The sequence below is a fragment of the Pinus tabuliformis genome, chromosome 6, assembly GCF_031772625.1.
Source record: "Pinus tabuliformis cultivar Carrire ecotype Pingquan chromosome 6, CPIR1, whole genome shotgun sequence".
NCBI classification, from domain to species: Eukaryota; Viridiplantae; Streptophyta; class Pinopsida; order Pinales; family Pinaceae; genus Pinus; species Pinus tabuliformis.
In genome coordinates, this window is record NC_142292.1 from 1028985133 (window position 1) to 1029003097 (window position 17965).

The window sequence follows — 17965 nt, forward strand, 5'->3', positions numbered from 1 at the left end:
ATATAGTATGACAAGGGTATATTCAATCTAGTGATCAATTACCCTAACAATAATATTTATGATTCAACACCCTAGGCATAAGAGATTTAGTAATATAAAGCAAATTTTAAATGAATAATAATCATGCCTTCTTATAAGAAGAAGATTTGCAACAAATCAAACATCACTTGAGTTGCTCTTTAACAAACATTGTAGAGTAAGCTTATATAAGACCTTTCTTATGATGTCTCCCTCTGAGTCTAGCCATAATCCTTACATATTTTTGAAACCTTTCCTACCAAGGAAAATATAAAGAATGAATTATAAGTATGCAATACAAACAAAGCTAGATGTATAAAGGAACTCAATCATGAAAGAGTAAATATGATACTTATATTTTGTAAAATGGTGGAGGTTCCCTCTTAATATTTCATCAATTTAATCCTTTTGAGGGATGCCTATACCTTATCAATATATATATATATATATATATATATATATATATATATATATATATATATATATATATATATATATATATATATATATATATATATATAGATGTATATATATATAATACAACATATTAGGTCTATAAACTCTAGAAATAAAAAAAATAAAACTTTCTAAAACAATATTCTATGATATAAGTAGGAGGATATGTAAGAGACTTAATAATATAAGTCTGACTTCAAATTATTTAGTATTGTTATTCTTGGGTGGAGCTTCATATGCAACTGTAGCATGTTCTCTCTCTCTCTTCTTACTCTTAGGATTTTCATGACATTTATTCTTGTAATGTCCCATATTATGACAATGAAAGCATTCTAGTTTGGATAAGTCAATCTTCTTCTTTGGTCTTTTAAACTTCTTGTTTCCTCCCTCTTTCTTGTAGTGAGCATAATATTCATTGGATGTGATGTTCTCTTCATAATCCTTCTTATTACTTTCTAATGATATTTGAGCTTCTTCTTGACTACCTTTCTTCAGTTTGCTCTAATCGCATTTAGGTGGGAGATACATTATGATTCTTGTTAGAAAATCAGAAAGGAAGAAATTTTTCCTTATGTTGACAATTACTTGTGATATTCTTGTATTCTTATTAAATTGTTTTATATATATATATATATATAGATGTATATATATATATAATACAACATATTAGGTCTATAAACTCTAGAAATAAAAAAAATAAAACTTTCTAAAACAATATTCTATGATATAAGTAGGAGGATATGTACGAGACTTAATAATATAAGTCTAAATTCAAATTATTTAGTATTGTTCTTCTTAGGTGGAGCTTCATATGCAACTATAGCATGTTCTCTCTTTCTCTTCTTACTCTTAGGATTTTCATGACATTTATTCTTGTAATGTCCCATATTATGACAATGAAAGCATTCTAGTTTGGATAAGTCAATCTTCTTCTTTGGTCTTTTAAACTTCTTGTTTCCTCCCTCTTTCTTGTAGTGAGCATAATATTCATTGGATGTGATGTTCTCTTCATAATCCTTCTTATTACTTTCTAATGATATTTGAGCTTCTTCTTGACTACCTTTCTTCAGTTTGCTCTAATCGCATTTAGGTGGGAGATACATTATGATTCTTGTTAGAAAATCAGAAAGGAAGAAATTTTTCCTTATGTTGACAATTACTTGTGATATTCTTGTATTCTTATTAAATTGTTTTATGTTCTCCTTTTATCTTATTCTCATAAAGAAATCATCAAATCAAAAGCATGAAGATCAATGACACCAGATATGGGTACTAAATCAGGGCTAAAACCCCCTTGTAGGGAAAATCCCTATTAGAATCTTCCACTAGTAGATTCAAATCACATTGAGACAATCCAAGGCCTTATACGATACCAAAATACCTTCCTCTCTCCACCAAGTTAGCCTTCCAAATTGATTAACCAAACTTCAGTAATAACTTCTAGTCAAACAATGTCAACCCAGCTATAACTCATAATTTTAGCTCTCCATCTTCCAGAATTTCAGCCCTACTGCAGATCTATTATTTCATCCCTCCTACAACAACCCATAAACTCACATGCGTGTCAGAGGAGAGATAATTTTGGCTTCTTCGTACTTGAAAAGTGTCTCCTTATTATTCACTATGGTTTTCTCTTTCTTCTCTAGGTATTTCACACTTATTGTCTTCTCTTGCAACTGAAAATCAAACTTGTTTGTTGTGTGTCTCAAATGAGGTCAAGTAGCTACCAATATATAGTAGTTTGATGCTCTCGTTAAGGCTGACTTGTCTTCTTTGACACTGACTTGGTGGAGGAAACCTCTTTGACTCAATTTACATCAAAATAATTTTCTTTCTTGATATACAAAGCCAAAGAAGGGTATATTAAATGATAACAAGGACTAGGAATTAAGACACAAAACCTAGAAGCCTACAATGGAGTCTTTGACCTAGAAATAAAATAATAAGAGCATGAAAACCATGCTTAATAAATAATTTTCGTTCATAATAAATTTTATTTTTTCTTTCTTTTAACAAATACATTACATCATCACTCAAATACAATTATGAAGATCAACACTATTTACACTCTTCAACAGTTCTAGTGGAAGATTGTACATGTTGCAAGTATGGAGTGAATTTATAAAAAATTACGCGTTATTTATCTTGTTTTTCTCTAAATCTACATTTATCATTTCTAATCATTTTTCCTTTGTATATTTCAACTGTTTCAACTCTTATTTTATTTCCTCATTCTATCTATACTTGGAAATGGATTTTCACAACAAGTTCGAGCAACCATATTAGCATATCCAGGTATAATACCAATATTTTTCTTAGATTTACGCCTTCCATTGTTTGCAAAGTTATTAATTTTAGTTTTATAGTTTTAATAATTACTCATCTTGTTATTTCAGGTATAGAAAGAGTATTTCTCTCAGGATTAATAAAACCCCTCTTTGATTTTCGATGTTGAAAGGAATTCTTTGCTAGTGGGTTTTGTTCCTGCTCTAACTAGGTGTAAAGTCTAAATTCCTTCATTTATTATTCACAAGTTGTAAATTTCCATTTTCTTTGAATACAACATTTTTGATAGAATATTTTTCACTAAGGTTTTTTGTTCTTATGTGTATTATAATACTGTGAAGCCACAATACAAATTTTGAAATATTCCTTAAGCCAAAGTCATTCTTCGGTAGAAGTTTTCTCAATGTATATGAGTCTTTGCTTTCAATTAAATAAATTGTTATTTCCCTAGTAGATTTATAACATTCACAACTTTTTCCCCAAGGAAAAATCATAGTTTCCATTAATATTTTCAAAATTAGATTCTGTGTATGCAATTGAGTGCATTCTGAAATCATCTACGGTTTGGCTATCAGTAGCCTAGAATGACAACGTACAAAAAGTGTTTGCCCAAGGCAAAAAGAAAATGTTGTCCTCACAAACATGATTTTTTGGTATAGTTATGACCAATAAAATGTTCAATAAGATAATCTCTCTAATGATAATAACTTCGTGGTAGGCTATCAAGGAGGTTGATACTCTAACCTAGCCTTGCCCTAGCTCCTATGTTACCTTGAACATATGCAGAAATAAAGTATGAAAGCACTGGAAAAACATATAGAGGAAAAAAAAATTATGTCATGAACTGGAGCCAGAATACTTTAATAAAAATTCCTATAATAAAAGTGTTTACAAAAGTGGTAGGGTTCTGGCATCAGAATCCAACCCCTTTACAATTAAATTGAAACAATATATAGGAAAACATCTTCCTCAAACTATCACTAGTCTATAAGAAACAAACCCTATCAAATAAACTAAAAACACAATATGTTGTAGAAAATCTGGAAATGGCAGAAAGTCTTCTGCTTTTAAATTTGGGAGTGATCCTTTGGTTTCTGATTCTTCTGCTAAGAAATCTGAAGTTGTTTAAGATTCTTCCTTGGAAATATGAGGTTGTTTCATTGACTCCTAATTAGTTGCCTTTATTCTTGGGACTAATTGCTCAAGTGTTGCCTCAAAATCTGCCTTTAAATCCAAAACTGATTTATTGATGTTGGTCCTCTTCTTTAGAATCTGGAGTGGCTGAAGTTGTTTTCACAAAATCTATTATTTGGCCTTTAAACTTGGTTAACTCTGCCACCTGTATCAACTAATTGTTACTTTGATTGTTATCTCTAAGTCCAAAATCTAAAAATAATCTCATGTCTGCTTATGTTTTTCCACCTAGTGGATCAAGGAATTATTTGCATTTTGGAGTTAAACCAAACTATATGTTGACCTTTTTGTCCATAATATTTGCCTTCATTATCTTTTAAGTGCTTAACCATTGTTGTAAAATATTTGGGAGGAAAATATTTTGATAAAATATTTCCTAAATATTTTTTAAACCTGTAAATTCATATTTCTCTATTTTCATGAATTTCGTAAATGAAATCTCAAAATATTTCCTCAAATGATTTTATCTTGTAAAATCATCCATTGTTTGAAATCCATGTCTTCTTTTGAAATACATGTCTTGTTTTTCCATGAATTTATATATTTATGAATAAATAAAATTCATAGACATATTTCATAAAACCATCGACTGATTTCCTTCCCATTTTTGGAAACCATGTCTTGTTTTTCCATGATTGGTAAAATATATTTTAGTTTCCCTTTTGTACTTCTGTAAAATATTTGGATAAGAATTTATCCAAATTTTATGTTCACGTGCATTTTTGTCTTTATGATTTCTTTCCTCCTTAAATTCATAGCATAAAACATTATTTCTCTTCTCCGTAAAATTTTATTTTTACCTCTGTAAAATTATCCCATAAGGAATAAATATTTCTTTCTAGCATTGGAAACTCCATCCTCATTCTGTAAAAAGCAGTAAAAGTGAAACAACTTTACCGAGGGGGAGGGGGGTTTAGGTTAAAATTCGAATAGGAATCTAATGTATGAAGTGTGGGGTGGGGACATATGTTTAACTTGACTTTTTTATTTGACTTGTGAGTCATTATTATTGGCTAACGCATATAACGTGGTAACAAATGTGGTCCTCATACTTTAGAGGTTGGGCCGATTCGATATTTTTAAATTAAGTTTAATATTTTAAATAAATAATTTTATAAAAAATATAATTATATATATTTTATTAAATTTAAAATAAAAAATATTAAAAATAACTTAGAGACATTTATAAAAAAACCTAGAGACAATTAATCCTTTAGCAATGGAAAGGGTTAGATGGAATGATATTTAAAGGAAGGTATTTGTCAAGGCAAGGATAATATTGAAGGAAGGTGGAAAATTTTAAAGAAAAATTGTAACTTTTAAAGGTGTCAGAAAAAGTTACAACATAGGCTCCAACTGGGGACTGCTTCCCCTTGTGGGATGCAGAGAACCTAGTAGACTAGCTGCCTTGAATATGTTGGGCATGGAGTCAGTTCATAAACCTGTAATCTGCAAATCTGAAACCATACTGCCTGCACTAATCCAGAGACTATTTCACACTGAAATCTGAAAACTGAAAATTGTTGAAGTGAAACAACTGACACTACAAGTGGAAATAAGCACAATAGTGCCTAATTCATTGGGCTATGGAGTCAATCAGTCAATCAACAATAAATTTACTCCTTTCAATCCCCTGCAAGTCATTACACTCAGCCAAACCAAACTTCATACTGCAAACTTGAAACACAAACTGAAACAATTGTTGATCTACTGCATTAATCCATAAACTTCAAACTCATTGATCTACTGCATTAATCCATAAACTGCAAACTCACTGATCTACTGCACACACTCCTACTTTACTGAACTAAAACTTTACATTGTTAAGTGTAGTCAAACTTCTATTGTAACCATGTGAGAAATGGATTAACCGGTAGATCACCTTGTATGCAGTTGAAAGCTTGAAAATTATTTACAATGTGAAACATAAACTCCATAGGAAATTGATACTTACAAGTGATGTTTGAATATTGCATCCTTTTTAAAGATCTGAAGCTTCTTGTCGTTGCCATGAGGAAGAAAAACATGCAACTACATGCCATTATCATAGTAAGAGATGCAATTGTCATTTTGAAACAACATAATTTGGAACACATTGGAATTTCCATATAAACAAAGTGGAACCGCCAGTTGAAGGAATTGTAACCAATATCAAATGCCTACTCCTTATTCACTAGCAAAGAGTATATCTAGTCAATTATCGTTCCCCAAGTATAGATCTCTTCATTACTTCGTTCCCCAAAAACGATGCCAAATGTTGTACCTGTTACTCGTTGGTAGTTCTTGGTTGTGAAACTACGTTGAGAAACCAACTCAACCAGTCTTTAGGTTCAAGCTAGCCCTTAAACCAAAGAGGGTTCCCTCAAGTGTTATGAGGCCATTTTTAATGTTGTTCATTGTCATTGGACAACAACCTTTGAATCACAATGGCCAGATCAATTATTTTTTGTAGGTGGTTGCTGATGAATATCAAATCTTTGCTAAAAAATAAATCCCTCTTTTGCTGAAACTTGATCAAAGTGCCAACATCTAGATTTGACAGAATGACATGACTTTAGGGAATTTGATGGAGGAATAAAAGAGAATATATGATAATTAAGCAGTCATGTTGAATACTTAATCAACCAGATATAGTAGATGCATGTAGAAGACTTATACAACCAAACAAATAGACTTCTACAACCAAACAAATATACATTCAAGAGATGACAAAAGGCTACAATTAAATATGCAAAGGAGCTTATTTCAAACAAAATGTTCAATAATCTAATCTCTTTAATGATAAAAACTTTGCAGTAGGATGTCGGGGAGGGTGATACTCTAACCTAGCCTTTCCCTAGCTTCAATGTTACCCTGAACATATGCAAAAATAAATTATGAAAGCACTAGAAAAAAATACAGATGAAAAACAAATTCTATCATGAATTAGAGCCAGAATAATTTAATTAAAATTCTTGTAATAAAATCCTTTACAAAAATGGCAGGGTTCTGGCATCAAAAGACAAACCCTTTACAATGAAATTGAAACAATATATAGGAAAACATCTTCCTCAAACTATCACTAGTCTATAAGAAACAAACCCTATCAAATAAACTAAAAATACAATATGATGTAGAAAATTTGGAAATGGAAGAAACTATTTTGCGTTTAAATCTGGGAGTGATCCTTTGGTTTCTAATTCTTCTACTAAGAAATCTGAAGTTGTTTAAGATTATGCCCTAGAAATCTGAGGTTGTTTCATTGATTACTAATTAGTTGCCTTTATTCTTGGGACTAACTACTCAAGTGTTGCTTCAAAATCTACCTTTAAATCCAAAATTGATTTACTGATGTTGGTCATCTACTTTGGAATCTAGAGTGGTTGAAGTTGTTTTCACAAAATCTATTATCTCGCCTTTAAACTTGGTTAACTATGCCACTTGTATCAACTAGTTGTCCCTTTGAATACTATTTCTAAGTCGAAAATATGAAAATAATCTCATGTCTGCTTATGTTCTTCCACCTAGTTGATCAAGGAATTATTTGCATTTGGAGTTAAACCAAACTATATGTTGACCTTTTTGTCCATAATATTTGCCTACATTATCTTTTAAGTGCTTAATAATTGTCGTAAAATATTTGGGAGGAAAATATTTTAATGAAATATTTCATAAATATTTTTTAAACCTGTAAATTGATATTTCTCTATTTTCATGAATTTCGTAAATGAAATCTCAAAATATTTCCTCAAATGATTTTATCCCATAAAATCATCCATTGTTTGAAATCCATGTCATGTTTTTCCTCGAATTTATATATCTATGAATAAATAAATTCATAGGCATATTTCATAAAACCATCAATTGATTTCCTTCCCATTTTTGAAAACCATGTCTTGTTTTGCCATGATTGGTAAAATCTATTCTATTTTCCCTTTTTACTTCTGTAAAATCATTGGATAAGAATTTATCCAAATTTTATGTTCACGTGCATTTTCCTCTTTATGATTTATTTCCTCCTTAAATTCATAGCATAAAACTTTATTTCTTTGTTCTGTAAGATTTTATTCATTTCAGATAAATACGAGTGTAAAAATGCTCCATCCATTATTTCCCTTGATACACACTTTATAATATAAAATTTCCTTGCATACCTCATAGAAATTTATAAATTTAAATCAATGTAAAAAATGGTTTTACAATGGTCTTGCAGAGCGGGGGTAGGTTAAAAGTCGAATAAGCAGCGCCCCTACAAACCATTGATTTAATGATTTCACACATCTCGAGAAATTTAGATTATTGTGGTTTAATGTGTCAATGCGGGGTGGGAATATAGGTTTAATTTGACTTTTTTATTTGACTTGTGAGTTCTTATTTTTGGATGACATATATAACATGGTAACAAATGTGGTTCCCATACTTTAGATATTGGTCTAACTCAATATTTTTAAATTAAATTTAATATTTTAAATAAATAATTTTATAAAAAATATAATTATATATATTTTATAAAATTAAATTTCATTTAAAATAAAAACTATTAAAAATAACTCAGAGACATTTATACAAACCTCGGAGACAATTCATCCTTTAGAAATGGAAAGGGTTAGATGGAATAATATTTAAAGGAAGTTATTTATCAAGGCAAGGATAATATTGAAGGAAGGTGGCAAATTTTAAAGAAAAATTGTAACTTTTAAAGGTGTCAGAAAAAGTTGCAATAGAATCATCGAAAATATGCAAGCTATGACATCCTTGTTCAATAGCCAATAAGAGAAGAAGTTTTAGCTGAATAATTATGCATAGTTGTTTGATCCATGACCAAGACTGCTCTGAATGTGATAACAATGCTATTCGTTTTGATGGAGGATTCGCTCCCCCCTCCCCTCCCAACATCTACCATCAGGGAGAGATGCCCCATTGAAATATGCCCAGGTGGAGGATTTATCAATGTGTTCCTCAAAAATCTATCTCCTGGACTATTGAGTATTTGGGTCCTTTATTAGTTCAAAGATGGCTTGTACATGTGTGGTTGTGATGTTAGGATATGCACACTTTTACTGGAAGATGCCAACAATTCTTGCAAGCCATATACCCTAATTTATGAGGAGAGGAAGCTTCCTAAGGATTTTTGGGGATGCCCCTTGCCACCAGGACTACTAGGCCTCATTGATATAGATCCCCTGCTGGTCATAATTGCAAGGAAGAGTTGTCTTCTAGGACCAATTTTATGAGAACCAGTATCTCAACCTTAGAGATCCATTTTAGGCATAAAAACTTCATCCTATTCTCAATATTAGCAATTAACTAGTTCCAATTAGCTTATGTTCACAACTTATATGAACCTCTGGTAATTTTACTAATTAGGGTTTTTACTTAAAAACCTAGCTAGAACTTTAAGTTCTTGTTCAACTTAGGTAATTCCTTTATCTATTTATAATTATTCATGTTTATTTATGATAGCCATAGTTTGTTGAATTTGGCACAATTTTTTAAACCTGATGGGTAACATTTTATGTATGATTTTTAGACTTTATGTTATTTATTGATATGATTCTCATCATGTTATTGTATTAAACCATGGCCGCACATAGGATCAGTATGTAAAAGATTTTATTTTTGTTATGATAAATTTCTTCAGTCATTTTTTAATCTCTTATTTCATTTTTCTTGACAAATTGGGATTTCAACTTCTGAAATTCCCAGTATTTCATAGCTTTAGGACCACTAAAGAAATTTGGGATAAGTTCGCCCTTTTTTATAACATAGAATCTAGTTTTATTAATGAGTTTAAACACTTGTATATGATTTTTATTATAATAGTAATTTGTATATATTAGTACTAATAAATCTTAGTTTTCTACTACAGGGAAATTCAACACAAAACCCCAATTCGAGAATTTTCCTTCAGGTAATTGTTTTAACTCAAACTTCTTGTTCTTTTGTAAGTAGAATTACCATCCATATATATATATATATACTTACCATATATATATATACTTATATTTTGTTCCTCTATAAAATTCTAGGTATATTCTAGTACTGGTGAATTTTGAAACTTTTTCCTTCAAGTGGGTCTCCTTTCTAGAATTTAATGGATTTAGCCTTCTTCCGAGATAGTTCAACCAACACACTAATTTGGTTATTTCTTTTGTAAGAAATTGGTTCTCTCTTGTTCATGTTCTGAGGCATGGAAGTTGCAATGAACTACTTAACCCTCAAGGAAAAAATGTTTTCATGGACATTTATTACTTTTTCTCTTTTATTATGAGATGAAGGTTGAAAGCCTTCTGTCAAAGCATTATTCAAATGTAATATTTGTATAGGTATGTTCAACCTCGTAATTTGACAAACCATTCTTGAAGTTTGTATTATGAACTGAATTTTTGGTTATTGACTCCAGTTAAATAGATATATAATTTCCTTGTTCATCTTTAATTCGCTTCATACTTTTACAATTTATTAAAAGATCATTGTAGTTTGTTAATACTTTTATTGAATTTTCCTTTCTTTATCAAAGCAATAAAATTTGGTTGTGTCTGAATTTAGGCTACCTCTATGGTAGAATGGATTTTTTTTCCTCGCACTTAGATCTAATTGCTAACTTTCAATTGTTTTACAGAATTTCTAATCTGGATTTTAAAAATAAAGTTTTAGAATAACAATACGAGCCGAATTTGTCTTTAGTTTACAATTATACAAATTTCCTTTTGCCATTCCCTTAGAAATCTAATATGATGTAGTTATACTTCTTGTATAACCATACTTTTATAAATTAAAGAATAAACTTTGTCACTTATTCCATTCTTCATATATTAGATATTATCTTCAATTCATAGGTATCTAACACATGCATATAATAATTACATTACATTTTCCTAAATTAATTTTAGAGTTGTAAACAACAAATAGACATCGTCTACTCTTAAACCAATATAGGAGATGGGAGATAACTCCACCATTCTAAAAGCACTACTTTTAAATATAGACCTAATTCAGAGTTTCATTATTCATAATATGTAGTTTCTTGAACAAGGACTAAAGAAATTTCTATGTTCTATATTTTTTTTCTTTTTTATTTATGTTCACATAGCAAATTTCATAATATAATACTTAAAGGAATTTAATCAATTGAAAAACACTAAAACTCATGAAAGATAAGAAATATCAACTTGTTCAATTTCTTGTCCTGGAAAATAAGTCTAGAGCTACCAAGCTCCACCCATCCTTGACTTCTTCTTTGAAAGAGTCCCCCCAAGCTTCATATGCTTTGTAGGTAAATATTCTATTATTTTCTTTCTATCCAATGCCTCTCGCCCAACTCTACTCTTGCGTGAGTCTTAACCCCAACAATGGACAAGAAAGTATACCATTTACCAAAATAGTTATTAGTTTGTAACTACCTCCACCTCATACACTAGGTGGCATAATTCGTAATTACTTCCACCTCTCCCACTAGGTAGTAGGTAGTTACTTAGCTCATTAATGAGCCCCGCTTCTCCAAATCCAAAATACAATGTCCTATATTTTTGGGGAGGTTATTGATCAATAACTTTCATCATTTAATAATATAATCCTCAGATTAGATGCCTAGGTCTTATTCATCAAGGGTAATTAATTTCCATCATTAGCTTGTAGCCATAGTTTCTCTGCAACCATGTGTAGCTTCAGAATTATTTTCTGGACCTTTTTTATTAACAAAACAAATTTACATTCAATATTTATCAATGACATAATATTGATAAACATATCCAAATAAATCTTAAATTCAGAACAATAATCAACATGATACAGACAAATTTACAAATAAACTCTAATTCATGGGAGATCACATCCTCCCCTAATTGAGTTTGACGACATACCAGTGTGAGCTTTGTCCAACCCAACAATCATGCAACTCTAGGGTTATTCATGCACAAACCAAAAAAACTTCTAGCTTGTATTAGAACCCAAACTCAGGGAGCAGTTGGTTACTAAGGGTTCAGTTAGTTTTTTTTTTTTTTTGATAAAAATGTATATGTTTATTTTAAAAGCATCTTCCAATTCCCAAGTTGTCTTTTTCAAGCTGAAATGTTTCCACTAAAATTTGACTTGAGCTACATTTATATTCCGAAGCATCACATATCTTTGGTCTAGTATGTGTAGAGGTTCTACTAGGAGCTGTCCCTCCAGTTCTACTAGTACAACATTCCAATCAATTATGTGAGATGGATCATGTACATACTTCTTTAATAAGGACACATGAAAAACATCATGAACTTTTATGCTCGTTGGAATGGAAATCTGGTAAGCCATTAGACCTATCCTTGCTAACACTTCCAAGGGTCCATAATATCTGGGTGATAACTTGGAAACCTGACTAGTCTAAGAGTGATATTTTTGTGTTTCACTTTTAGGTAAACATGATCACCCACATTAAATTCTTTTTGAACTCTCTTCAAATTTGCATAACTCTTTTGTCAATCCTCGACTGTTCTCAAATTTTGTTTCACCTATTTACTATTTCTTCCACTTATTTCAACATATTTGGTCCTAAAACTAACCTGTATTCAGTATGATCCCAACTCAATGGCACTTTACACTATCTCTCATACATCACTTCAAAAGGACTCATTTTTAATGAAGTGTAAATACTCTTCCTTCTTAGTGGGTTTATCCATGACATACATTCTCATCATGTCCTCAAAACTTTGATTGGTCCTTTCTATTTGACCATTAGTATGAGGATGATAAGTTGTGTTATAATTTATTTTTGTACCCATACCTTTAATAAACCCTTCAAAAAATTAGAAGTAAATTTTTCATCTTGATCAGAGATTACAATCTTAGGCATACCATGTAATCTAAAGATCTCTTTTATGAATATTTCAACTATATGTACGGCTCTGAACATAGATTTGATAGGTATAAAGTGTGCTTCCTTATTGAGTTTGTCTACCACAGCCATTATAAAGTCATATTTTCTCTTTTTTTCTTTTCAGAAACCTAGTAATGAAATCCATGAATATTACCTCCCATTTCCATTCTGGAATGGGTAAAGGATATAATAATCCAGTTGGATGTTAATGAGAAGCTTTAACCTGTTGACATTCTAAACATTTGGCTACATATTCAGTTATTTCTAACTTCATATTAGGCTAATAAAATTATTTTCTTAAGATATTTATTAGCTTCTGATAACTAGGATGTCAAGTTGTAGGATTTTTCTAGAGTTCATCAAATAAAAACAATTTAATATTTGAGCCATTGGGTATATAAATTGTGTCCTTATACATTACAAAATCCACATTATGACTAAAAAACATTCTCTTCTTCATCTTGTGAATCTAATTTTTGAACTTTTTTCTTGATTCTTGGCATATTCTAGGCCAAAATATGAAGTTGTTTTACATTTTTTTTGTTGAAAAATGTAGCAAGAAAGTCTCAATTTGATTTTTCCTTAGTCAAATTGACAAAATTTGAATTTCCACATTAGCATACACCTTGGATGTAGGTAACTTGTGTGACATGTCTCTTGTCACTCAATTAGCTCTATAAATTCGAGTTAGAGGGCTTGGAGTTTATTTAAGCATGTGTGATTGCTAAATTTTAGTAATCCAATTCAGTTATATCCAGTTGAGTTTAGTTAAACTAGTTCTACTAGTTGGAGGAACTACTGGAAGGTCAGTTGTGTAGTGGGACAATAATCTAACTCAATGATCATCTAGTTAACTGATTAATCAACCTAAAATAACTAGTGCATGCAGAGAATTTGAGTTCCCAACTATGGTGGAGATTCCAAGGCAGGGTAACAAGCAGTTATAAACTAGTTTGATTGTACAGGTGTTGCATGTAGACATATGATAAAACCTTGGGAATCGCCCAATTAACTGGAGAAAATTCCTAAAAAATAGGGGCTAATTCTCTAGGAATTGTGCAAGGAAATAGGGGCTCAAGAAGAGGTAGAAATTCTAATACATCTCTATTCATCTCATTAATTCAAAGAGACTTGAGCGGTTTTTCCTAGTTGGGTTCCCCTAGAAAAATATTGTACATGTGTGTTATTTCTTATTGCATGTCTGAGATTGTTGTTCTAGATTGTGAATTGAATTCTATGGATCAATAGAGTAGAATTGTGTCTCTTGATTTAGATTAAAATTTCTTGAGCAGTTGCAATTCTATCACCAAATTTCGACATGGTATCAAAGCAAGATTCACATTAGAGCAGGAATTTTAAGGTTGTTTCTTAGGAGGTTCGAATTCACATCTTTAGTGTAGCAAGATCTCTTTAGGGTTGGGAAAATGACCTTCAATGGGCTAAGAATAGAGTATTCCTTGGAAGGCATCTCGAATTTCATTGCATGGAAGGATTTCATGTAGGTGGTGTTTGATGATAACAAATTGCTAGAATGTGTCAAGGCAGACATTGTAGAAACAACATTAGATGATGCCCATAACCTATCTCAATGGAAGAAAGATGTAGCCAAGGTGAGGAGAATAATCTTGGAGGGATTGTGAAACCACATTGTCTCAAATCTCCATGGGAAAGAAACTCCTTTCGCAATGTGGCAGGCATTGACAGATATATTTTGGAATAGTAGCGACCATAGGAAACTAGCCCTCAAAGACAAACTTTGAAATATCAAGATGTTGAAGAATGACACTATTTCACAGTATCTTAGCAGATTTACCCAACTTCGTTATGAGCTTGGAGGGGTTGGTGTGAATGATGAAAAATTTGACCTGGTGAACCTAGCTCTTCTAGGCGTTCCCAAAAAATGACATAGTTGCCAGGACTTGGTGACTGGGAGGGAGAAAATACTGAATTGGGAATGCTTGTGGTTTGATTTGATACAAGAAGATATCAGGGGGAATACCAAATATGGAACCTAATTCAAGGGAGAGCATGAAGAAAAATTTGCATTGGTTGGGAAGAGAAAGAAGGGAAAATGGAAGAAATTGCAAACCAAAACATAATCCAATCAAGGGGGCAAGAAGAAAGACTTCTCCAAAATAAAATGCTTCAATTTTCATGAATTCGAGCACTATACTGCAAAGTGTCCACACAAAAATTCTGGAAAGAATAACTTAAGAGGAGGAGTAGGTGAGGCATTCACTTCACAATTTGAGCTAGACTTTACCCTTATCACATGCATGGCCAACTCTATGATGGGGAATGTGTGGTACTTGGAATTTGGTGCCTTGTTCCACATGACAGGGTGTAGAGATTTTTTCAGTGACATAGAGGAGAAATATCTCCAAATGCATATTGAGCTTGGGGATGACAGAAGGTACAATGCTACTAGGATTGGTATAGTAACATTTCGTAGGGAGTCGTGATCTCCTCTTCGCCTCAAAGATGTCATGTTTTTTCCAGGCCTAAAGAAGAACCTCATCTTTGTAGCAGTTTTGGAACATTGTAGTTATGATGTGATCTTCAGCAAAGGGAAATCATTCCTAAGACACATAGCCACTGGGTAGGTGAAACAGATCGAAGTTTGGGTGAAGAAAAAATACAAATTGGATGTGGAATATTGTGTTGCATTAAGCACTAAGGCAGAGAAAGTGTAGAGTTGTGATGTCGATGAAATTTGGCACAGGAGATTGGGAATTTGCAACATGGTACCCTGAGAATTATGCAGCAAATAACCACTTTCCTCACTAAAGGAGCACTTGAGCAGCAAGATGTCTACAAAGGTTGTACCTTAGGGAATTATGTAAAATCCACATTCCATGATCGAGACAATAAAGCACGTGTAGTCTTGGAAAGAGTCCACTTTGATGTTTGTGAAACTTTCTCAACAGCCTCGACTACTAGACGTAAATATTTTGTTATTTTTATTGATTATTTCTCAAGGAAGTGTTGGATCGTCTTCATGTGGAATAAGGATGAAAAATTCTCAAAGTTTGTAGTTGAGAAAGAGACCGACAAAAAGGTGAAGGCTCTCAGGAGTGACAATGGAGGTGATTATGTTTCTAATTACTTCAAGGAGTTTTTTGTGAAAGAAGGCATTCAAAGAGAGCTAAAAACACCCCAAAACCCACAGTGAAATGAGGTAGCTCAGAGAAAGAACCAAAGCATTGTTGGAGTTGCGATATCTATGCTACATGACCAAGGCCTACCATTGCATTTGTGTGAAGAGGGATGTAACACATAAGTCTACTTACAAAACTAGAGTCTTCATTAGATTCTTGGTATGATTATACCGGAGGAGGCTTTCTTGGGGAGAAAGTCGAATGTGTCTCACTTTAGGATTTTTTGAGCCTTTGTTTACGACCATGTCTCCAAAGATTTGAGGAAGAAGCTTGAGTCGACAGTAGAGTTGGGAATTTTTGTGGGTTACACAAAAACTACACACAATTACCACATGCACTTATCTTCCCTCAGAACGATAGTTGTGCAAAGGGATGATGAGGAGAAAGCAATGTGGTGCTCTCTTGAGAGGGAACTTCAAATCCCAATAGAAGAGGAGCTTTTAGCTCCAAATGAGGAGCCTCATGAAGTTGTGGAGTAGCCATAAATAGAGGAGAAGATATTAGAGACATCCACTCAAGCAGAACCATCTAGAGAAGGGAGAAAAAGAATCAGGGAAGCTGATAGATTAGTGCAGGATGCGAGGGAGAATGTGGGATCTCCTTCAAATTTGTGCAGGAAAAGGAGGTCACCTAAGAGGCACACTGGCTACATGGCTCTAATGACCGAGCTTGTAAAGACTAAGCCATCCTGTTTCAAGGAAGCAGTTGAGAAACCTATTTGGGTTGATTCAATGGTGGAAGAAAATGAATCCATCATGAATATTAATTTTTGGGAAGTGGTCCCAAGACCAATAGATAAATTAGTTGTGGGTTAGAGATGGATCTTCAAATTTAAGCATGCAATAGATGGAATCATAGAGAAGTATAAGGCCAGATTTGTGGCCAAAGGATTCTCTACAGTTGAGGGAATTGACTATGAGGAAATGTTTACTTCTGTAGCAAGGTATCCATCCATTAGATCAATTCTTCCACTGGATGCGCAAATGGGGTAGAAGATCCACTAAATGGATGTAAAAACAACATTTATCAATTGTGTTATTGAGGAGGAGGTGTAAATAGAGAAACCATAAGGTTTTGAGACATTTGATCAAGAGTATCATGTGTGCAGACTCAAGTGAGTGTTGTATGGTATCAAACAGGCACTATGTGCTTGGTACACTAGGATCGACAATTATCTGACAGGATTGGGCTTCACCAAAAGTGAAGTAGATGCAAATCTATATCATATTTTGGTAGAAAGTAAATTGCTTATCACTTTTTTATATGTTGGTGATTTAATATAAGCAGGTGATGAGCAGCTGATCAACTCTTGCAAGGAGGACCTTATAAGCGAATTTGATATGAAAGACATGGGTCTCATGCACTACTTCCTTGAGCTAGAAGTATGGCAATGTGATGGGGAATTTTTCATGTCTCAAGGAAAGTATGTCAATGCGATACTAAAAATAATCCACATGGAGAGTTGCAAACCCATGGAGACACCTCTAGCATCAATCGGAGGAAGGAGATTGCCACTTCACATGAAGAGGTGGATTCTACCATTTACCAGTAGTTAGTGGGTTCATTGATGTATCTTGTGAACACATGACCAAATATGTTCTATGCAGCCAACCAATTGAGCCAAGCTATGGTTAGGCTGGCTAAATTATATTGGAAGACAACTAAGTATGTTTTATGGTACCTCAGGGGCACTGCCGAATACGGATTATGGTACATACAGACAAAGGGAATGAAGTTGTGTGGATTCACAAATGTAGATTATGCAGGGAGTCCATCCAACTGAAAGAGTACATCAGGTGGAATTTTCAGTGTTAGGTCCACAACAGTTTCTTGGTACACCAAGAAGCAAATATTTGTGGTGCTCATCTCGGCAGAAGAAGAATACATGGCTATAGGTCAAGCAACATGTGAGGAAATCTGAATGAGAAAGATACTTATGGGACTGTTTGGTCAGATGATGGATCCAACTATGATCTATTGTGATAATCATAGTTTCATTATGCTCTTTCAGAATTTG